This window comes from Macrotis lagotis, chromosome 1 (assembly GCF_037893015.1).
Source record: "Macrotis lagotis isolate mMagLag1 chromosome 1, bilby.v1.9.chrom.fasta, whole genome shotgun sequence".
NCBI lineage: Eukaryota > Metazoa > Chordata > Mammalia > Peramelemorphia > Peramelidae > Macrotis > Macrotis lagotis.
Window position 1 is genome coordinate 872,094,244 of NC_133658.1, and position 20,389 is coordinate 872,114,632.

At 39.0% G+C, this 20,389-nt stretch overlaps 1 protein-coding gene across 3 annotated transcripts in view; it reads right to left on the bottom strand.

The window, feature by feature from the left end:
* Positions 1 to 20,388, bottom strand: part of VWA5B1 (von Willebrand factor A domain containing 5B1) — a 129,186-nt gene extending 108,798 nt beyond the window's left edge. For all 3 annotated transcript variants that reach the window (XM_074218241.1, XM_074218239.1, XM_074218242.1), the window contains exons 1-2: positions 20,323 to 20,388; positions 19,032 to 19,188 (exon numbers count right to left, since the gene is read on the bottom strand). The gene's annotated coding sequence lies outside the window, so the exon portion shown is untranslated. The remainder of the gene's footprint in view (positions 1 to 19,031; positions 19,189 to 20,322) is intronic.
* Between the last annotated feature and the right edge of the window lies 1 nt (position 20,389).

Genomic DNA, 20,389 nt, shown 5'->3' on the forward strand with positions numbered 1-20,389 from the left:
TAAAATAGCAAAAACTTGAACTCTTCTCTTGTAGTTATTCTAGGAAAAAGCCCTTTAATTATCGATCAACTAAGTGTGTGTTTACTAGAGAGATGTGCCCTTCTCCTTAATTGGGCTAATTAAAACCCAACTACAAGGTGCTCATGAGAACAATTAGCAACTTATGGGATGAGAGGCTGAGAAAGATGAACTAGATTTGCCCAAGAGAGCAGCACCACACCATCAGGAGTCAAGAATCCTGATTTCTATCAATAGTATTTTCAAAGCACAATGCTATCATATCACTGGATCAATAGCTTTGAATACATGCTCCTTCCTTCTCCAATCCTACTTCCAACAACCTCTTCTCCTTTGTGGTTCAATCCATTTACCTCTATCAAGGAGCCCAGTCAGTTACAGTGCTGCTTTCTCAAAGTCTTCAAGATCTGCTACACAATCTTCCTCTTTGATACCTCATATTTAGGGTCTTCCAAATACACAAAGATACCCTATGAAAACCCTAGGCAAGGGGTGCATCCCACCACTAATATCATAGCCTCACACAGAAATCCAGGGAGAAAGCTGGCAGCAAAACCCATGACCTCAAAGTGTCTATACACAAATTTTAAGCACAAAACTGGAGAAAGAGGACATCATATTTGACCTCACACACACACATATCTGCAGAGAATATATTTATATCTCTCTCTCCATATACATATATATATATATATATATACACACACACATATGTATAGATGTCTATGCCTATGTCTATGTCTATCTCTATGTCTATGTCTATGTTTTTCATAGCTATGGCTATGGCTATGGCTATGGCTATGTCTATGTATCTCCCTTTCCTGGGAAGGGAAGAGACCTGTGACTTCACCATGACCCTGAATGGGCACATTTTAAAAACAGAAATAGGTAAGTGAAGTAAAATAAGGGACTAAAACACTGTGTATCTCAAAGTAACTAGCTGGCATAGTGAATATAGCAAAGGCCTGGGAAAGAACTAGGTTTAAAAGTTATCTCAAATACCTCCTTGTTGTACTTAACCTCTCTCATGCCTCATCTGTAAAATGGGGATAAGAATACCATCTATTTTTCAGGACTGTTGAGAGAACCAAATGTGAATATATAGGTAAAGTACTTAGCAGGTACTCAAAGCACTATAGAAATCTGAGGCATCATTCATGTGCCTTAATGATAATTTCATCCTTCAAACAGGTGGAGAAACAGGCAAGGAAAAAAACTATTCTGAACCTAAATCCCATTAACAATGAAGAATTGGTTTCTGAAGTGATGACAGAAACCCTAGGGCTGGTTAGGAGGAAGAGAAGTGGCCACTTCATTCTAGAGTTTGTAATGGACAGCAAGACTTCCAGATATAACCTGACATGAACCCTAGATTTGGAAAAAACAGAAAAGAGTATAGATAAAGAATAATGAAATTCTGGAGATTATCATGAGAAGATAAAACAGGAGTTATCTGAAGAGAGTAAGATTGATCAAGAGTGAAGTCATTAGCAAACATTAAAAACAAATTTACAAAGTTTGTAGCTTTGTCAGCTAATGCAGGATGACTGTTAAGTGTAGAGCATAGTCCTCTGAGAATAGGGTCAGGAATGCTAAAAAAATCAGAATATACTGAGATAGGGGAAGCTAAGGACAATAAGAAGACAGCTTTATTTTTGTAAAGTTTTGTGAGAAGGCAAAGAATAGGATTAAAGAAGGGATAAGTCCATTGACTAGGATGGATGGAATGATGATAGCTGGCAATTGGGAGAGGGTGCAGAATCAATCCTCACATTACTTTTTTCTCTTTTCTCTGTTGAGGAGAAGAAGCTTTGCACTGGGGAGGACAAGACAAAAATGATGAATGGGGTGTTGATACCAAAGTAAATGAGGTTAGAGTTAAGAGTGAGTCTGGTCACTTTTACCTTTGATCAATGCTACTCCCCTTGCCTAGTCCTGAAAAAGAGAGATAGAAAGACAGAGACACAGAAAGAGAGAGAGAGAGAGAGAGAGAGAGAGAGAGAGAGAGAGAGAGAGAGAGAGAGAGAGAATACAGTCTGCAATACACAAACTAATGAGTTTGACTTTCTTGGTGAAAATTATAGGATGAATCATTTAAGAGTCAGTTACTGAATGTCAACACTCTAGAAAAGGAGATGTAGAGGGTGGAAGTGATGACCACAAAGAGTTAACAAGGCTTCCAGATCACGTCATTGACAAGTTGACCTTATTTCCATCTTAAATAGGTTCACCAAACTAGAGGTTAAGGGAATGTTGGAGATAAATTTTGCTTAGCAAGACCTTTGATAAAATATCTCATATGGTTCTTATGGAAAAGATGGAGCAAAAGATGATCAGAAAGTTAAATGGATTTGTTGTGGTTGTTTGTCCTGTGTTTTTGTAAAGGACCATTGACATAAAGGGGTGATGATGTCTTGCAATTGAACTGGATTTAAGTGATGCAGAGTTACAGAGTTAATCAGTCTCTCTCTCAGAGTTATCAAAGTCCAGTGGCAAGATAAAAGTCAAGATGACTGGCTATGACTTGGGATGCAGTGGATTGCCTTGGTGTCTTCAATATCTAAACAAACTGTTAGCACTCCACTTGCTTCAGCTGCCCTCCTGGCCATTGGAACAGATTGTTTTCATTTGCCCATTCCAGCAGAAAAAAGTTTTCATATGCTTTAAGTAGACATTACTCCAACTCACTGAGCAGTTTGAACCCCATGGGTTATATTCAAGCTGGTTTAGCCTATCTGTGGAGACAGTTTTGGTGAGATTTGACTGTGACAAATACCCAAAGCTTCTTGAAATCACAAAATGGATTTAGAGCTGGTTGAATACTAGACTCAAAGACTAGTCATTAGTGATTTGATGGCAATTTGGCAGGGATTTGGGCTTGGTTCAGTGCTTCTAACATTTTAATCAGTGAATTGGATGAACACCTAGATAGCACACCCAGCACACTGGCATATGACACAAAACTGGAAGTTAGGGAATAGCTAATATATTGATCAATAGGCTATTACTATACTGGACTGAATCTAATAAGATGGAATTCAATAAGGACAAATTCACTTGGGTTTGAACAATTAGTTTCACAGGCACAAGATGGAAGAGAAAGAATTGGAGAGTAGTTTGCCTGAAAAAAAAAAGATCTAGAAGGTTTAATGGGTCATGAGCTTAACATGAGTGTTATATAGCAGTAAAAAAGAAAGCTAATTTGATTTTGGATTGAATTGGAAGGCATAGATTCCAGAAATAAAGAGATGATATATGCATTTCACACTGTATCTGGAGTATTGTACTTGATCCTATGAGTCAAATCTAACCTGCTGTTTTTTTTCCTAGGAGATAAGAATGGTTTTAGAAACTTTAGAAATTGAAAATCTACAAATTTAGAAAATTTAGAAATCTAAACTTTAAAAAGTGATAGAGAAAATACTAATAAAGCATATTAACATATTAAATTTTTAAAATGTTCAATCAGTTGTGACTCTTTTGTCCCTTTGTCCTAAGACAGTTATATTTTGTCAGACTTCCAACCCCACCATCTATCACACTCAGTCCTATTCATATGTTCCTGAAAGTTGCTAGACTATCTATAGTAATAGAAAAAATTACTCTAAATCATTATGATTTAGAGAAATTTAAATTAAAGCAACACCGAGGTACCAAATCACATCTATTATATTGGTTAATATGACAGAAAATGAAATTGATAAATGTTGGAGTAGATGTGGGAAAATTAGTACATATATATTGCTGGTGGAGTTATAAACTGACCCAACCATTCTGGAGATGTCCAAATGACTATAAAATTGTACTAACCCTTTGACCCAGCAATACTGATACTAGATCTATATCCCAAAGCAATTTTTTAAAAGAAAAGGACCCATTTCTGCAAAAATATTTAAAGTAGCTCTCTTTTGTGGTGGCGAAGACTGGAAAATGAGTATGTCTAAATGATCAGTGTTGGAAGGGATGTGGGAAATCTGGGACACTAATACATTGTTGGTGGAGCTGTGAAGTCATCCAACCTTTCTGAAGAGCAATTTGGAATTATGCCCAAAGGTCAACAAAAATGTGCATACCCCTTGATCCAGCAATACCACTACTGGGTCTATTACCCTGAAGAGATTATGAAAAAGGATAAAAACATCACTTGTACAAAAATATTCATAGCAACCCTGTTTGTGGTGGCAAAGAATTGGAATCTAAGTAAATGTCCTTCAATTGGGGAATAGCTCAACAAACTGTGGTATGCATGTCATGGAATACTATTGTGCTTTTAGAAACCAGGAGGGATGGGAATTCAAGGATGCTGAGGTTGATGAGCAGAACTAGAAGAACACTGTACACCCTAAGAGCAACATGGGGGTGATGATCAACCTTGATGGACTTGCTCATTTCATCAGTACAACAGTCAGGGACAATTTTGGGCTATGAAAGAGAAAACCATCTGTATCCAGAGAAAGAACTGTGGATTTTGAACAAAGACTAATTTAGGGGAAAAACCTGTTATCTTATTATGTAATTTTGCTATCTCATACTTTTTTTTCCCTTAAGGATATGATTTCTCTGTCATCACATTCAACTTAGCTCAATGCATGCCATGGAAACAATGTAAAGATAAACAGATTACCTTCTGTGTGGGGTGGGGGAGGCAAGCAAGAATGGGGGAAAAATTATAAAACTCAAAATAAATAAAAATCTTTCTAAAAAATGAGGATGTCTATCAATTGGGGAATGGTTGAACAAGTTGTGGTATATGATTGTGCTGGAATATTAATGTGCTATATGAAATTGCAATTTCCAGAAAAACTGAGAGACTAACAAGAATGGATTCAAAATAAATTGAACAGAAACAGGAAAACATTGTCCAATGAACATCAATGTATGACTTAATTATTCTTAGTGATACAAAGATCTAAGACAATTCCAAAGGACTCATAAGAAAAAATGCTACCTGTCTCCAGAGAAAGAACTGATATCATCTGAATACAGTCTGAAACATGCTATTTTCCTTTTTTTTTTTGGTTCTTGCATTAAAGGGTTAATATGGAAATTTTTTTTGTGACTGTACATGTTTAGCCTCTATCAGATTGCTTGCCATCTCAGGGAGTGGGGTAGTAAGGAGAAAGAAGTATAATTTGGAACTCAAAACTTAAAAACAATTGTTAAAAATTGTTTTTGTTTGTAACTGGGGGATAATTTTTAAAATATTTAACAATATAGCTACTATATGTACAACTGTAGGAATAATTTGGGTTCACTATATATTTATGATATTTAATCTCAACAAAGCCCTCACTGCTGCAAAGCAGTCCTTTTAGTCTTCCATGATTGACTCTCATATTCCCCACTAAGATTATTCCAAACCTATTCTCTCCTAAAGGTTGTCACAAAAGCCTTTTCCCTTTCCTCCTCAGTGGGGGACCAGACCTTCTATTTTAGAGAATAAGCTCATACTTCTCCTCTACTTTGGACCTCAAAATTGATCATCATCCGCTGTTTTCTCTCCTCCTCGGCTCTAAGTCTCTCTCTCTCTCTCTCTCTCTCTGTTTTTGCAAGGCAATGGGGTTAAGTGTCTTGCCCAAGGTCACATGGCTAGGTAATTTTTAAATACCTGAGGTTGGATTCAAACTCAAGTCCACCAGACTCTCAGGGCCAGTGCTTTATCCATTACACCATCTAGCTGCCCCCAGCTGTAAGTCTCCTTGGGTTTGCTTAGAGCTGATTCTAAGACATCTTATGAAGTAATGATCTTTTTCCTTGCCACGGTTAAATTCCACATTTTGTTCATATGTCTCCTGAGCTGTAGTTATATATCACCACATTGCATTTTAGACAAGATTAATTTGTTCAAAACAGAACCCATAACCTTTCCCTCCATATCTTCCTATTTCCTTATGTATGTTCAGAATACCACCATTCTCCTAGGTTTGAAACTTCAGTGTCCTCCTTGATTCTTTCTTTTCAGATTTTCAATCCATTGCCAAATCTTGTGTTTTCTACTTTTACAATTTATCTTATTTATCTTATTTCAGTCCCAATCTGTCTACTAATAGAGTCACCATTCTGAACTTCAGGCCCCTATCATCTCTTAGCTATAGCAATAAGCTTCCTGATTGGTCTCTCTGCCTCAAGTCTCCCACCATTCTAATTCATTCTCCAATCAACTGATTTTTCTAAAGTCTAAGTCTAGGAGACTTCCAGGGGCAGAGTCAAGATGGCAGAGTAGAGAAAACACTACAAGTGAGTTCTCCATCGATATTTCCTTCCAAAGACCTTTAAAATAATGTCTTAAATCAATTTCTGGTGTACAAAGTCAATAAAAGGTCAGGTTAGATAATCTTCCAAGACAAAACAATTTAGGAGATCAGAAGGAAAGTTGTGATTCAGGAGTGGAGGTTGGCCCAGGGCCCATGTGGATGTAAAACCAGTAGTAGGGACACAAGTAATAGCAGCTTTAGAAGCTCTTAAGTCAGAGACAATGAGGCAACTTGTCAGAAAGAGATCACAAGGAAGCCCTGTGTACTAGCACAGACTACAGGATCAGATGCTATTTGGCACCTCTGTTGCCTACATTCACTTTTAGGTCACAGTTCCAGGGCAGAATGTAGCACTCCATGAGGGAGCAGGGGCCTTGAGTAGTAGTGTTGCTTTAATTGCAAGGGATCAGGGGCTCTTTCCAGATAAAAACTAGAGCCCAAGCCAGGAGAGCAGGACCACACTTCTCTGTGGAAGCATTGAAAACTTCCCAAACTTCAGAACTAGTTCAGAAAGTAGTGCAAAAAAACCTGAAGCCTGGGACAGTGCCCCTTCACCACCACCACCACCAACTACCCCCCCCAAAAAAAAACCCAGGAAAAAACCAACTTTAACATAAAATTCACATTCAATAGACTGGAAAATTGGAAAAATGGCCAAATGATAAAAATGGACCTGACCAGAAAAAGCTAAACCAGGGAAAATCAAGTCATACACTCTTACAACAATGTCAAAAATAGCAATAAACAAAGCTTCAAAGAAAAACAGTAAATTGAACAAGCCTAACAGGAATTCCTGGAAGAGCTAAAAAAAATCATCAAAATAAAATAAAAGAGATAGAAGAAAAATCAGGTGAGAACATGAAAGTGAGGGAAGAAAGTTTGAAAAGACAAAGCTATTGCTTGGTTAAAAAAAGAGAGACAGACAGACAGACAGAAAAAACACTGAAGAAATAGAGTTGGTCAAATGTAAAAGAAATACAAAAGCTGACTGAAGAACCAGGGAGAGCAAAAACAGAGAAAGAAAACCATTGAGTAATTCTTCTAAAGAATATCAATGGGGGTGGCTGGGTGGTGCAGTGGATAAAGCACCGGCCTTGGAGTCAGGAGTACCTGGGTTCAAATCCAGCCTCAGACACTTAATAATTACCTAGCTGTGTGGCCTTGGGTAAGCCACTTAACCCCATTGCCTTGCAAAAAAAAAACCTAAAGAAAAAAAAGAATATCAATGCAGGGGGCTGCTAGATGACACAGTGGATACCAGGGCACCTGGAGTCAGGAGGACCTGAGTTCAAATTTGACCTCAGACACTTAATAATTGCCTAGCTGTGTGACCCTTGGCAAATCATTTAACCCCATTGCCTTAAATAAATTTTTAAAAATTAAAAAAATGAATATCAATGCAAAACATTTTTAAAAATATTAGTAAAGAGATTATAATGATATACCACAAAGATAAGATACTACAATTAGTTGGAATTTTTACTAGGAATACAGGACTGATTTATATTAGAAAACAATAAGCATAATTGACTATATCAAAAGCATAAAAGAAATCATATAATTATGTCATAATTATAATAATCATCATAATAGATGAAGAAAGAGCTTTTGGTGAAATACAACACCAATTCCTATCCTACACTGGAAAAACATAGGAATGCTTTATTTAAAATCAAGAACAAACTTGGGAACATCTGTAATGGGGATAGACTAGAAGCCTTCTTAATAAGATCAGGAGTGAAGCAAGAATGTTCATTTGAAGCAAGAATGTTCATTATCACAACTACTTTTCAATATTATATTAGAAAATGCTAGCTATAAGGAGCAGCAGTGTTGGTTTGATGGATAGTGCACAGGACCTAGAATCAAGATGAGTTCAAATCTGGTCTCAGATTTGTGAACCTGGTCAAATCACTCATCCCCAATTGCCACATGAAAAAATTTCAAGCTATAGCAACAAGATAAGAAAAAGAAGTTGTGTAAAATTTGTAATGAGGTAACAAAATTGTCATTTTTTTACAGATGATTTGATGGTATGCTTAGAAAACCCTAGAGAATCAACTAAAAAATTAATGGGAATCATTAATAACTTTAGCAAATAGCAGTATATAAAATTACAAATTATCAGCATTTCTAAATAGTACTAACAAAAAACAATAGGAAGTGATAGAAAAAAATTTCATTGAAAAAAAGTACAGGCAATAAAAAGTACTTAATAGTCTACTTGTTAAGATAAACCTGAGAACTATATGAACACTATTACAAAACACTTCCCACAAATAAAGATAGAGCTAAACAACTAGAGAAATATTAATTGCACATGGCTAGACAGAGTCAATATAATAAAAATGACAATGAAAAGCTGCTTGGCATTGCCATCCTTCTCAAGCTTGCCTTCTATTTTTTTCTTCCTTGATTGCCAATTGTCTGGGAAGAGCTGTCTACACTTGTTGTACAACATTGCTATCACTTCTCCATCCCTTACAAAGTGGAGTCTGGAATCTGCCAATGAAATGAAATGATTCTCTCCAAAGTTTTATTTCATTTTATTATGCCTGAATTATCATTCATACTGAGGAAACTCCCTGTATCAAAGCAGATCAGTCAGTGCCTACTATGCACAATTTATAGTCTTGTTTTTTTTTGGAGAGGCTTCAATAAGGCAATGGGGTTAGGTGACTTGTCCAAGGTCACACAGCTAGGCAATTATTAAGTGTCTGAGGCTGGATTTGAACTCAGGTCCTCCTGACTCCAGGGCCAGTGCTTTATCCACTGTGCCACCTTGCTGCCCCACACAGCTTATAGCTTTAAAGAGAGTTACATAGGGTGGGGGCACTGAAGGGTTAAATTATTTGCCCAGGATTACATAGCCAGTATGTGTCAGAGGCAGACCCCAAATCCAGGTCTTTCTGACTCTGAGGTAGGCTCTCTCTGCATACTGCCTTGATTGATCTCAGAAAGAACTCCCTGGCCTCATTAAAGTAGAAGTGGTTAGTTGTATGACCCAGAGGATGGACCACTGGGTCTGGATCCTTTAATGGGTGTATCTTTCTGGCCAAATTACTTAATCTTTGTCTGCTTCAGTTTCCTCAGTTGTAAAATGGAGATTAAAAATAGGATAGCTGTATATCTGGCACACAGTAGGTGCATAATTAATGCTTACTTACAGGGTTGCTAGTGATTTATTGATGTCCTTTTCTCAGGTTTTGTCCTACTTGCCATCTCCAGGTCATCTTCTACCACATGTTCTGCATAATCCTTCCTTGTCTCCCATGCTCTGTTCTTAGTTCTCTTACCTATCTCTCTGACAGCTCCTTCTCAGTCTCTTCTGCTATATCACCAGCTGTCCTTCAAAAATTCTATTCTAGGTCTACATCTCCTTCCTTTGATGATCTTATCAGCAACTAAAGAGATCAATTGTTATCCCTTTGTAGATAATATAAAAATCCCTTGCCCAGTATTAATATGTCCCATGAGCTCCAGTCTTGCATTATCAACTGATTGAATGTATGTCCTCTCGAGATCAACACAAACCAACAAGATCTTAATATACATTTCCTTTCCAGTCCACTCTTCTCTGTAGAGGAGATGTGTTGTAGGGAGGGAATGGACTATGAGTCAGGAAGACCTTGGTTCAAATCCCACTTCAGATACTCAATAGTTACTTCATCCTAGACAAGTCCCTCAGTTTCCTCATCTTGAGAAACTTCATTAGACTTATTGACCTCCAGGTCATTCTAGGTCTAAATCTATGATCTAGACTTCCATATTGATGGCAATATTTTCCTTCCAATCACCTAGATTTACAAGCTTGGAATCAACCTCTAGTCTTCCTTTTCTTATATATATTTCCATAACCAATCAGTCGCCAAATCTTATGTTTACTGCTTTAGCAACACTGTACAGCTTTACCCCCTTCTCTTCACTCACACAGTAATTATTTCAGTCTCTCACATGGATTGCTATGATAGCTTCAAAATTTGTCTCCCTGCCTCCTATGTCTTCCTTCTTCATCTGTACCTATATAACTACCCAACTGATATTTCTAAAGTCTAAAACCTGATTTGTTAGTCTCTTACTCAAAAATAAATTGGGATAGTTTTTTTTTTGCAAGGCAATAGGGTTAAATGGCTTGCCCAAGGCCACACAGCTAGGTAATTATTAAGTGTTTGAGGCCAGATTTGAACTCAGGTACTCCTGACTCCAAGGCCCGTGCTCTATCCATTGAGCCACCTGGCCACCCCATGTACCTGCTCTTAATAAGTTCATCTGGCTCAGACAAATTACATGTTTGGATCCTGAAAAAACTGGTAGATATGACCGCTGAGCCATCATAAGTAAAATTTAAAAGTAGTAGTGTGCTAGTATATGAATGTAAGTCTTTCCTGAAAAACAAAACCAAACTATATACATAGAACAACTTTTTTTTTTTAGGTTTTTGCAAGGCAAATGGGCTTAAGTGGTTTGCCCAAGGCCACACAGCTAGGCAATTATTAAGTGTCTGAGACCGGATTTGAACCCAGGTACTCCTGACTCCAAGGCTAGTGCTTTATCCACTATGCCACCTAGCTGCCCTACTATGCCACCTAGCCTCCCCATAGGACAGCTTTCAAAGATAACCTTACACTTGGGTTCAAAAATCAACTTCACAAGTAAAACAATCAAAACACAGCTATGGGGGGGGGGTTGAGAGGATTGTATGCCTTAATAGGAGTCAGTAATGTGATGTGGAAGCCAAGGAAACGAATATGGTCTTGAGTTGCATTGAGAGAGGTGTAGCTTTCAGAAATCAGGAGCTGATACAAGGTGGAGGCAGTCCCTCTGGATTCTGCCTTGGTCCAACCACATCAAAAATAATGTGCCCATTTATAACCTATATCAGATTGTTCATCTTGGGGGAAGGGGGGAAGGAGTAGGGTAAGGCAGGAGGGATAGAAGTTGAAATTCAAAATAAAATAAATTATGTTAAAACTTGTTCTACCCTGTAATTGGTTCTGGGGGGAATAAAATATATAAAAATCAGAAAAAGAATAAATGTTTTCTATACTTATGCTTCTACCATCTTTAAGAAAAACTCTCATTGGATTCTACCAACACTGCCAAGTTACTTTTCCTATATCTCTTCTTCTCTTTTCTACTAAGGTCCTTTGTGAAAGCTTTCTTCTCTAGAAGTCTCAAATTTCTTTCCTCTCACTTATCTCTAAAACCTCCTATTCCAACCTCACCATTTACCTGAAACTGTTTTTTCCAAGTTGCCTATCTCTTGACTGAAAAATCCATTGGCCTTTTTTCCTCTCTCCTCATCTTTCTTGACTTCTCTGCAGTTTTTGACATCTTCTAAAATACACTTCTTGCAAACTCTTTCTTCTAGGTTTTTGTGATCCTGCTTCTTTCTGGTTCTCTTCCTAATCCTTCTAAACAATCCCGGTTTCCTTTGCTGGATCACTCTCTAGGTCACATCCATTAACTAGGGGCATCTCCCCAAGAGTCTATCCTGGGTCCTTTATTCGTCTCCCTGGTAATGGTATGGTAACCTCATCAGCTCCATTCTTTCATCCAATATGAGGCAAAAGATTCCCAGATCTATTTATCCCACCATAGTCTCTCTTCTGTACATCCCCAACTGCCTTATAACCATCTCAAACTTAACAAAACAAAACTAATTTTCTTCCTTTTCCTACCTTCTTCACCTCAGACCTTTCTGTCTCCCATACTTCCTTATCAACTCTACCTCAAATCTTTTTAATCCATCCTTCACTCAGCTAGTTACCAAGGCAATTTTCCTAAAAAGCAGATCTGACCATGTTATCTCCTTTCTTCCTAGCCTCCAGGATCACCCCATGACCTATAGGATTAAGTATAAAATCCTTGGTTTGGCTTTCAAAGCATTCACAGCCAGGTCCCTCTTCTCCCCTCTAGTCTTCTTGTACTATACTCCCCTTCACGTACTCCACAATCCAATCATCAGTGAACTTCATGCTGTTCCTTGAACACAAGATTGCATCTCAGGATTCCATCTCAGCCTTTTTTTACAGGTCATCTCCCAAGCTCTCCCCTCTGCCTCCTGGTTTCTTTGGTCTCTTTCAAGTCCTAGCTCAAATCTCATTTTCTGTTAAGAAGTCTTTCCCATTATCTACTCTATGCTCAGGGCTTCTCTCTGTGGTGACTTTCCATTTACACTTTAGAACATTTTGTGGGTATATAATTATTTGCCAGCACCATATTTTTGCCCTTTTTGTATTTTGCACTTAGCTCAGTGATGGGTCCATAGAAGGAGTTGGTACATTCTTATTGACTAACTGCTCAGTTCTGGGTACCACTGTTTAGGAAGGACATTGATAAATAGAAGAGTGACTAGGGAAGGGTCATAAGGGCCTTGAGTCAGCCTCTTAAGAGAACTGACTGAAAGAACCTGGCATATTTAGCCTTGAGAAGAGAAGCTTAAAAAGGGAGATGATTACTAACATAATCCTGGAAATTCTCAGGCGGAGCAGAACAGCTTTTTTCAAGTATCTGAAGGACTGTCATATGAAAGAAGGATTAAATTTATTTTGTTTAGGACATTCCAAAGGGTGTTGAGGTCAGGCACAATTTCCTAACAAGGAAAACTTCAGGTAGAATGGGCTTCCTTAAATAAGATTTATTTGATAAGTAATTGGAAATGGGAAAGGAACACTGACTCTTGAAGTTGTGAATCGTTTGACCTCAACAGAAAAAGGGAAGTTAAGAAGAGTGGGTTTGGATAAAAGGTAAATCCAATCTTGTCTAAAAATCTTTGGTTTTAAAACCTGCTATGGACAGGACTCTGTGTTCAGTGATGAGGACATTAAGACAGAGAAAATCAAATCTTCCCTGAAGGAGGCTTTGTTCTACTGGAAGAAGGCAAAGGGAAAATATTATGTAAACAAATTAGTCATTAATGATTTGATGTTGCCTTAGAAAGGAGGTAACCCCACTGATATGCCCTCCAGGTCCCTGGGCATTGCCATCCACCCTGTAACTGAGCCCTCACCTTGATTTTGTCTCTTCATTTTAAGAACATGAGCTCACAAAAAGCAGAATTGACTCACTTTGTCTATTTGTAGCTCTAATATTTAGCATCCAAAGTGCTTTTTAAGTTTTTTCCTTCATTTGCACTCTTGTAATTCAAGGATTGGAGCCAAAAAACAACTTGGGCCATACTAAAGAAATATTGCTAGGAAGAATGGAAATTGAGGAGATGCCCAACCACTGAGGAATGGCTGAATAAATTGTGGTATATAAATGTAAAGGAATATTACAATTCTATAAGACATCACAGACTTCAAAAAAGCCTAGAAAGACTTGCATGAACTAATGCTGAGTGCAGTAATCAGGACCAGGAGAGCATCACACACACTAAGAATATCATTGTCATTTATTCAACTATGATGGACGCAGCTCCTCTCAGCAGTTCAGCGATCAAGGACAATTCTAAAAAACTTGTATTGGAAAATGCCATCCACATTCAGAGAAAAAAACTATGAAATCTGAATACAGATCAAAGCAGATTATTTTCACTTTTTAAAATTTGCTTTTTGCTTTTCTTTCCCCTTTAGTTCCACCCCCCCCATTTCTGTTTCTACTTTCACAGAACGACCAATGTGGAAATATATGTAACATGACTGTATGTGTATAACCTAAAAAAAAAGAAAAAGAAAAAAAGAAATATTGCCAGTAAGGACACTCATCCAACCCAAGATAAAATGAGCCTCTCCAAGCACATTCAGCTATTCAGGGTCTCTTGATTCCTAGGATTTTAAGATTTAGACTGAGGACATATTTCAGAGATCATTTAGTCTAAATGGCTTAGCTAGGGCCCAGAGGGATTAGATGACTGGTCTAAAGTCACATAGCTCACAAATGATAGAGCTAGGATTTTAATTCTGTTAAAAAGAAAGACCTGGTTCAAAATCCAATGTTTTTTGATACAGCACCATGGTCTACTATGCCCAAAACTACCCCGCCTCCCATCGATCTTATGGTATGCTTCTTTAAGAAATTGAGCCCTGTAGGAAAACTGTTTTCTTTGGTTTTTTTTTTTTTTGAAAGACAAATAGGGTTAAGTGGCTTGCCCAAGGCCACACAGCTAGGTAATTAATACATATCTGAGGCCAGATTTGAACTCAGATACTCCTGACTCCAGGGTCAGTGCTCTATCCACTGCACCACCTAGCCACCCCAGTGACCAAGAACCCCAAAATTTCTTAGCAGTGAGCATCCCTTGCCTATGTCCTATAGAGACTACTTGATAGCTATACCCCAATTCCCAGCAAAACTCTCCCTTGCCCCAACTAGACTGGGCTCTCCTTCCCCTTTCTTCTTCAGTATCTGCACTTTAGCTCAGCTATTTCTATTGAATAACCAGTTGAACAATAAAGATGTCTTCTGATAGATTAGCAAGAAAGTCACCCAATCCCTGAGCAGCAAATGAAGAAAGAAACCACCATCATTAACTCCCAGAGGGCAGCTGGAGCTTATCCTGATTCCAATATACAATACTGCTATCTCTTAGAAGGGTGAGGGAGATGGGGATTGGATTTCCTCTCCTTTGATGGATTTTACTATGAAAAAGTGTTTGATTTCATGGTATCATAGAACCAAGAGTTGGAATGGATCTTGCAAATCATGCAGAATCTCATAAGTTAAAATTTTAGCTGCAAGGGAATCCACATCCCTCATTGGAAATGGGAAGGAAGGCCATCCAATGCAACTATCTGTCCTTTAACAGATGAAGAATGGAGGTGGTGTCGCTAGGTGGTGCAATGGATAGAACACCGGCCTTGGAGTCAGGAGTACCTGGGTTCAAATCCGGTCTCAGACACTTAATAATTACCTAGCTGTGTGGCCTTGGGCAAGCCACTTAACCCCGTTTGCCTTGCAAAAACCTTAAGAAAACCCCAAATAAAATAACAAATAAGAATGGAGGCCTGGGGAGGCTAACTGCCTTGCCAAAAGTCTCACAAATCATATTCTTCAGAGACAGGATTTGTAGTGAGCTTCATTGATTTCATTCTATTCATTTTATAAAAGAGGAAACTAAGGTCTGGAGAGTAATCACAGAAAATCAGTTGAAAGAAACCTTATAGGTTCTGATTTTTAAACAGTATTCATAATGGATCATAAATAGTCATAAGGTCTTTGCTTGAAGGACTCCATTTGACAGGGGTAGGGTGTGGACCTCCTGAGTCAACTCATTCCAATCTAGGATATGTCCACATCTTTAAAAACGGAAAGATTTCCCATCATTGACATCCACCTCTGCATCTAAGGCTAAGCAGCCCTTCAAGGCTGCCATTCTTAGTCTTCTTTCTCCAAGTTACATATATATCCCTGATTCCTTTAACCAATTGTTCCCTTATGGCCTACTCTCTCCAATCCTTTCAGTATCCTGGTACTTTTTTAGGCACGATTTTTTTTTTTATCAATGCCCTTGCAAAAATGTGGCACCTGGAGTTGAGTACACTGTTCCAGATGTGATCTAACCAGGACAGAGGACAGTGGGATAAACATCTCTCCCTTTTTAGGGTAAGGTCTAAGATCACTTATCATGGAAGGATCAATGATCAACTGGGTTTCTTCTTTTTGAGATCATAGTCATAGCTGGATATTGGTTTAACTTTTAATTTAAATGCAAACATTGATAATAACTGCTAGCATCTACATAGCACTTTGAGACTTGCGAATATTTTTACAAATCTTTTCTCATTATAGCCTCACAACAATCTTGGGAAGGAGGTACTATCTATTATTATACCCATTTTAAAGTTGAGGAAACTGAGGCAGACAGAAGTTAAATGACTTGTGCAGGGTCTCTGAATTAATGTTCTAATGCTGGATTTGAACTCTTGGTTCAATCTTCTGGATCTAGTGTTTTATTCATTGTGCTACCAAGCTGATTATATTATTGTCATTTATGTAGAGGGCAGTGGAGATTTGGGGACCTTCAGAGTTTTAGGTAAAACCTAGTCCTTGACCTCATGGAGTTTACAGTCTAACCAGGTGATAATGTACAAATAGAGGTTAAGCCCTTTCCTACATTCTCTGTCATTGTCCTCTTGAGTTAAGAGCCTCAAGAGACTTATTTGCTCTGCAGAGCTAGGCATGGGGTGTCAAACTACCATTCCTTTTGACCCAGCTGCCCTGAAAGCAGTTATACTAAGGTTATGATGACAATACCTGGTAGACTACAATCCTGGCCACAGTTCCATGAGCCAGAGTCAGTCAGTCAGTCAATCATCCAGGACCATCTCCAGTCATTCTGATTCATATCTGGCCACTCAACCCAAATGTTCTGGGAGGGAGAAAGTGAGGCTTAGTGACTTTGCACAGCATCCCCTCACTTAAATCAGTTCCCTTGCATGTCATGGCATCACTTCCCCAAGTCATGGTCCTCTTCTAAAATGAAGGAAAAATAACAGACAAGCACTCTGCTTGACCTTAAATATATACAAAGAAAGAAGGGGGAAAAAAACCAAGCAAATTTATCTCCTGCCCTCAAGGAGCTTACATTCTAATGGGAAAGATAACATGTAAAATGGTGAGATACATTCAAAAAATAATGAAGGTAAGCTAAAAAAGGGAAGGCAGCAAGGCAATTAGGTGACTCAGTACTAAACCAGGAGTCCAGAAGACTTGAGTCCAAATTCTTCCTCACTTACTAATTGTGTGACTTTGGACAAGTCACTTAACCTCTATTTGCAACTATTTTCTCAATTGTAAAATAAGGATAATAATAGACCTATTGTCTAGAACTATTGTGAGAATAAAATGAGGTATTGGTTGTAGAGTGCTTAGAAGGTGTCTAATAAAATTTTAGATGTTATTGTCATTATTATTATTACCAATAGTAGCTGGAGTGAACAAAGAGACTAAATTCTAATAACAGCTCACCTTTCTCTAGTTCTTTAAGTTCTGAAAAGTGCTTTGCTCACAATCCCTGGGTGAGAGCAATAGTACAAGAAGGAAGAGCCTCATTTGGCAGATGGGAAAACTGTTCAGAGGATAAATTATTTGACCAGGATCAAACAGCTAGTAAGTGTCAGAGCCAGGTCTCCAATCCAGGTCTTCTAAATTCAAGACCATTTCCATAACACCTTACTGAATCTTATGTCAATCAAGGATGGTGTGTGTGGTTGGGGAATTCAGAAAGTGGGGCCAGCTAGCAATATAACCTAGCACTTGTATCCTCCCCAAGGACTTCATTACAATCTTTCAATTTTTCAAAATTTCCAGAATGGAGACCTTAATGTGAAGAGCCAGCCCTGGGGTGGGTGCGGGGAGAGCAGAGTAAAAAGGGGAAGAAGGAAATCCAGAGTCTTAGCAGATCACATCACAAAATCACAGACTATTGACCCTTAGAAGAAATCTCAAAGATCCAATTCCCCTATTTCAGAGGAGAAAAACCTAGAAGAAAGGTGGACACTTAATGAAAAATCATTCTGAGGGGCAGCTAGGTGGCTTAGTGGATGAAGCCCCCAGTCCTGGAATCAGGAAGACCTGAATTCAAAACCAATCTCAGACACTTAATACTTACTTAGCTGTGTGACCTTGGGCAAATCACTTAACCTCATTGCCTTGCCAAAAGGAAAAAAAAAACATTCTGAAAGTTAGTGGTTGTTATTTATCACATTTTTTTTTTCATTTTATTTTCAGAGACTTCAAGGAATACCCCCATCTTTGGTGGTGGGAGGAGAAGAGAATTAGGAGAGATCGAATGATCCTTATTAACTTGTGACAACTTTTCTGTACCTGTTCTTTATTTGATAAATGATGAGATTGGGCTAAATGATGTCTAACAGTTCCTTCCAGCTCTGGCATTCCATGTTCTAAACTCCAGTCTGGCTCTGGCATTCTATGTAGTAATATTCTATCACTTAAGATTGCTTCTAGCCTAGACAGAGTGGTCTAACATTTTGTTTTCCAAGGTTGTTTGCAGCTCTAACATTTGATGTCTTAAATTCTGTCCCTTTTTGTTCAACCAATACTCTTAATGTCCTTCCAATGCTAACATTTTGCATTCTAAAGTCCTTCCCAGCTTTGACATTGTATATTCTAAGCTTTCCCTTCCAGCTCTGACATTCTATGTTCTAAACTCCAGTCTTGCTCTGGTATTCTATATTGTAGCATTCTATTACCTACGATTCTTTCTAGCTTGGACAGAATGGTCTAACATTCTGTTTTCTAGGGTTGTTTACAGCTCTAACATTTGATAGCTTAAATTCTGTCCCTTTTTGCTCAACCTATACTTTTTTTGTCTTTTTTTTTGGCAAGGTGATAGATAAATCAACCTTATTCTTAAAGTCCTTTCAATCCTAACATTGTGCATTCTAAAGTCCCTCCCAACTCTGACATTGTATGTTCTAAGCCTTCCCTTCCAGCCCTGACAATCTCTGTTCTCTGATTTCCCTGCCTGGAAAAACCACTTGTCTGCTTTAGAGTCGAGGAGGAGACTTGTCTGCACCGAACAGTTGGGGCTGCGAGACGGAAAAATATTATGACGGAATGGTAATCCTTGGTGGGGTTTCGTGTGACAACTAGAAGACAACCAGCTTACAGAGACTGGGAAGCCAAGTCCCAGAGTGCACAGCCCCCCCCCCCCCCCATCTCACACACACACACACAGACACACAGACACACAGACACACAGACACACAGACACACAGACACACAGACACATGCACATTCTTACTACCTCCTGCCTCCCCCCATATCTTGCTATTCAAGAGCCTGTGAGTTTACCTTGGTGAGGAGGGGTCAGACGGGATCCTGTCGATGGCACCCTGCTGGCTAGCTTCTGAGAGAGTCAAAGTCTGGTCACAGCAGCTGGGTGAGCAGGACTGAGCTAGCTGTCAATCCAGGGGAGGGGAGTTTTTTGAACTGCCAATAGCCTTGAACCCTGAAGGGATAGATAGAGAGGGGAAGGGGAGAGACAGGAAAGAGGGATGATGAATGGGGGGAGAAGGAAGGGAAGAGGGCGGAGAGAGAGAGAGACAGAGAGACAGAGAGAGAGAGAGAGAGAGTCTGAGAGAGAGAGAGAGAGAGCGAGAGAGAGAGAGAAAGAGAGAAGAGATAGACAGAGGGAGACACAGAGACAAAGAGACAAAGAAACAAATCCAGAGGAGTTAGAAATCAAGGAGTTAGAAACATCAAGACAGAGGGAAAGAGACAGTAACAGAGACAGACTGATTCAGGAAAGGAGAGAAATAGAGACAGAGAAACAAAAGGACAGATAAGGTGCAGGGAGAGACAAAGAGAGATAGAGAGAATCAAAGAAACAATGGGATACAGGGAGAATCAGAGAAAGATAAAGAAATAAGGAGAGAACAAGACAAAAAGAGAAAGAGAAGGGTTCAGTAAAAAAGAAAGACCCAGAGAGGGAGGGAGAGAGGAGTGAAGAGAGACAGACAGATAAGACACACACAGAAAGAGACAATCAGAAAGATAAAGGGAGCATCAGAGAGAGTAACATAAAATAGAGAACAAGACAGAAAGAGGAAGAGAAAGGTTCAGGAAGAAAGAGAAAGACCCAAAGAGGGAGAGGGGGGGGGACACAAAAGAAATAGATGAAGAGAGACACACACATAAGGAAAGACAGAGATAGAAAAGCACTCAGAGATAAGAAAGAGAGACATACAGAAACAGAGATAGAAACAGAGCCACAGAGAAAGAAAGAGATAGAGACAGAAGGATAGAGAAAAAAGAGACACAGAATCAGAGAGACAGAGACAGAGAAACAGAGAGAGATAGGTAGATACACAGAGAAAGACAGAGATAGAGATACAACCAGAGGAAACAGAGATACACAGAGACAGAGAGACAAGGACAAGAGTCAGAGAGACCCACAGAGAAAGACAGAGATGGAGACACACTCAGAGCCAGAGAGCCAGAGAGCAAGAACCATACAGAGCCAGAGCCAGAGAGAGAGTCAAAGAGCCAGAGAACTCTGCAGAGGGCCAGAGACTCAGTGGCCCCAGCTCCAGGCTGGCTCTGGCCCTGCTTGGGGCTGATGGGGCCAGGACAGTTTGCTTACCTCGGCCTGGGCAGCAGCAACATGTGTCCCTGGCAGAGAGATGTCGGTGGCGGCTGTGCCTTTGTCC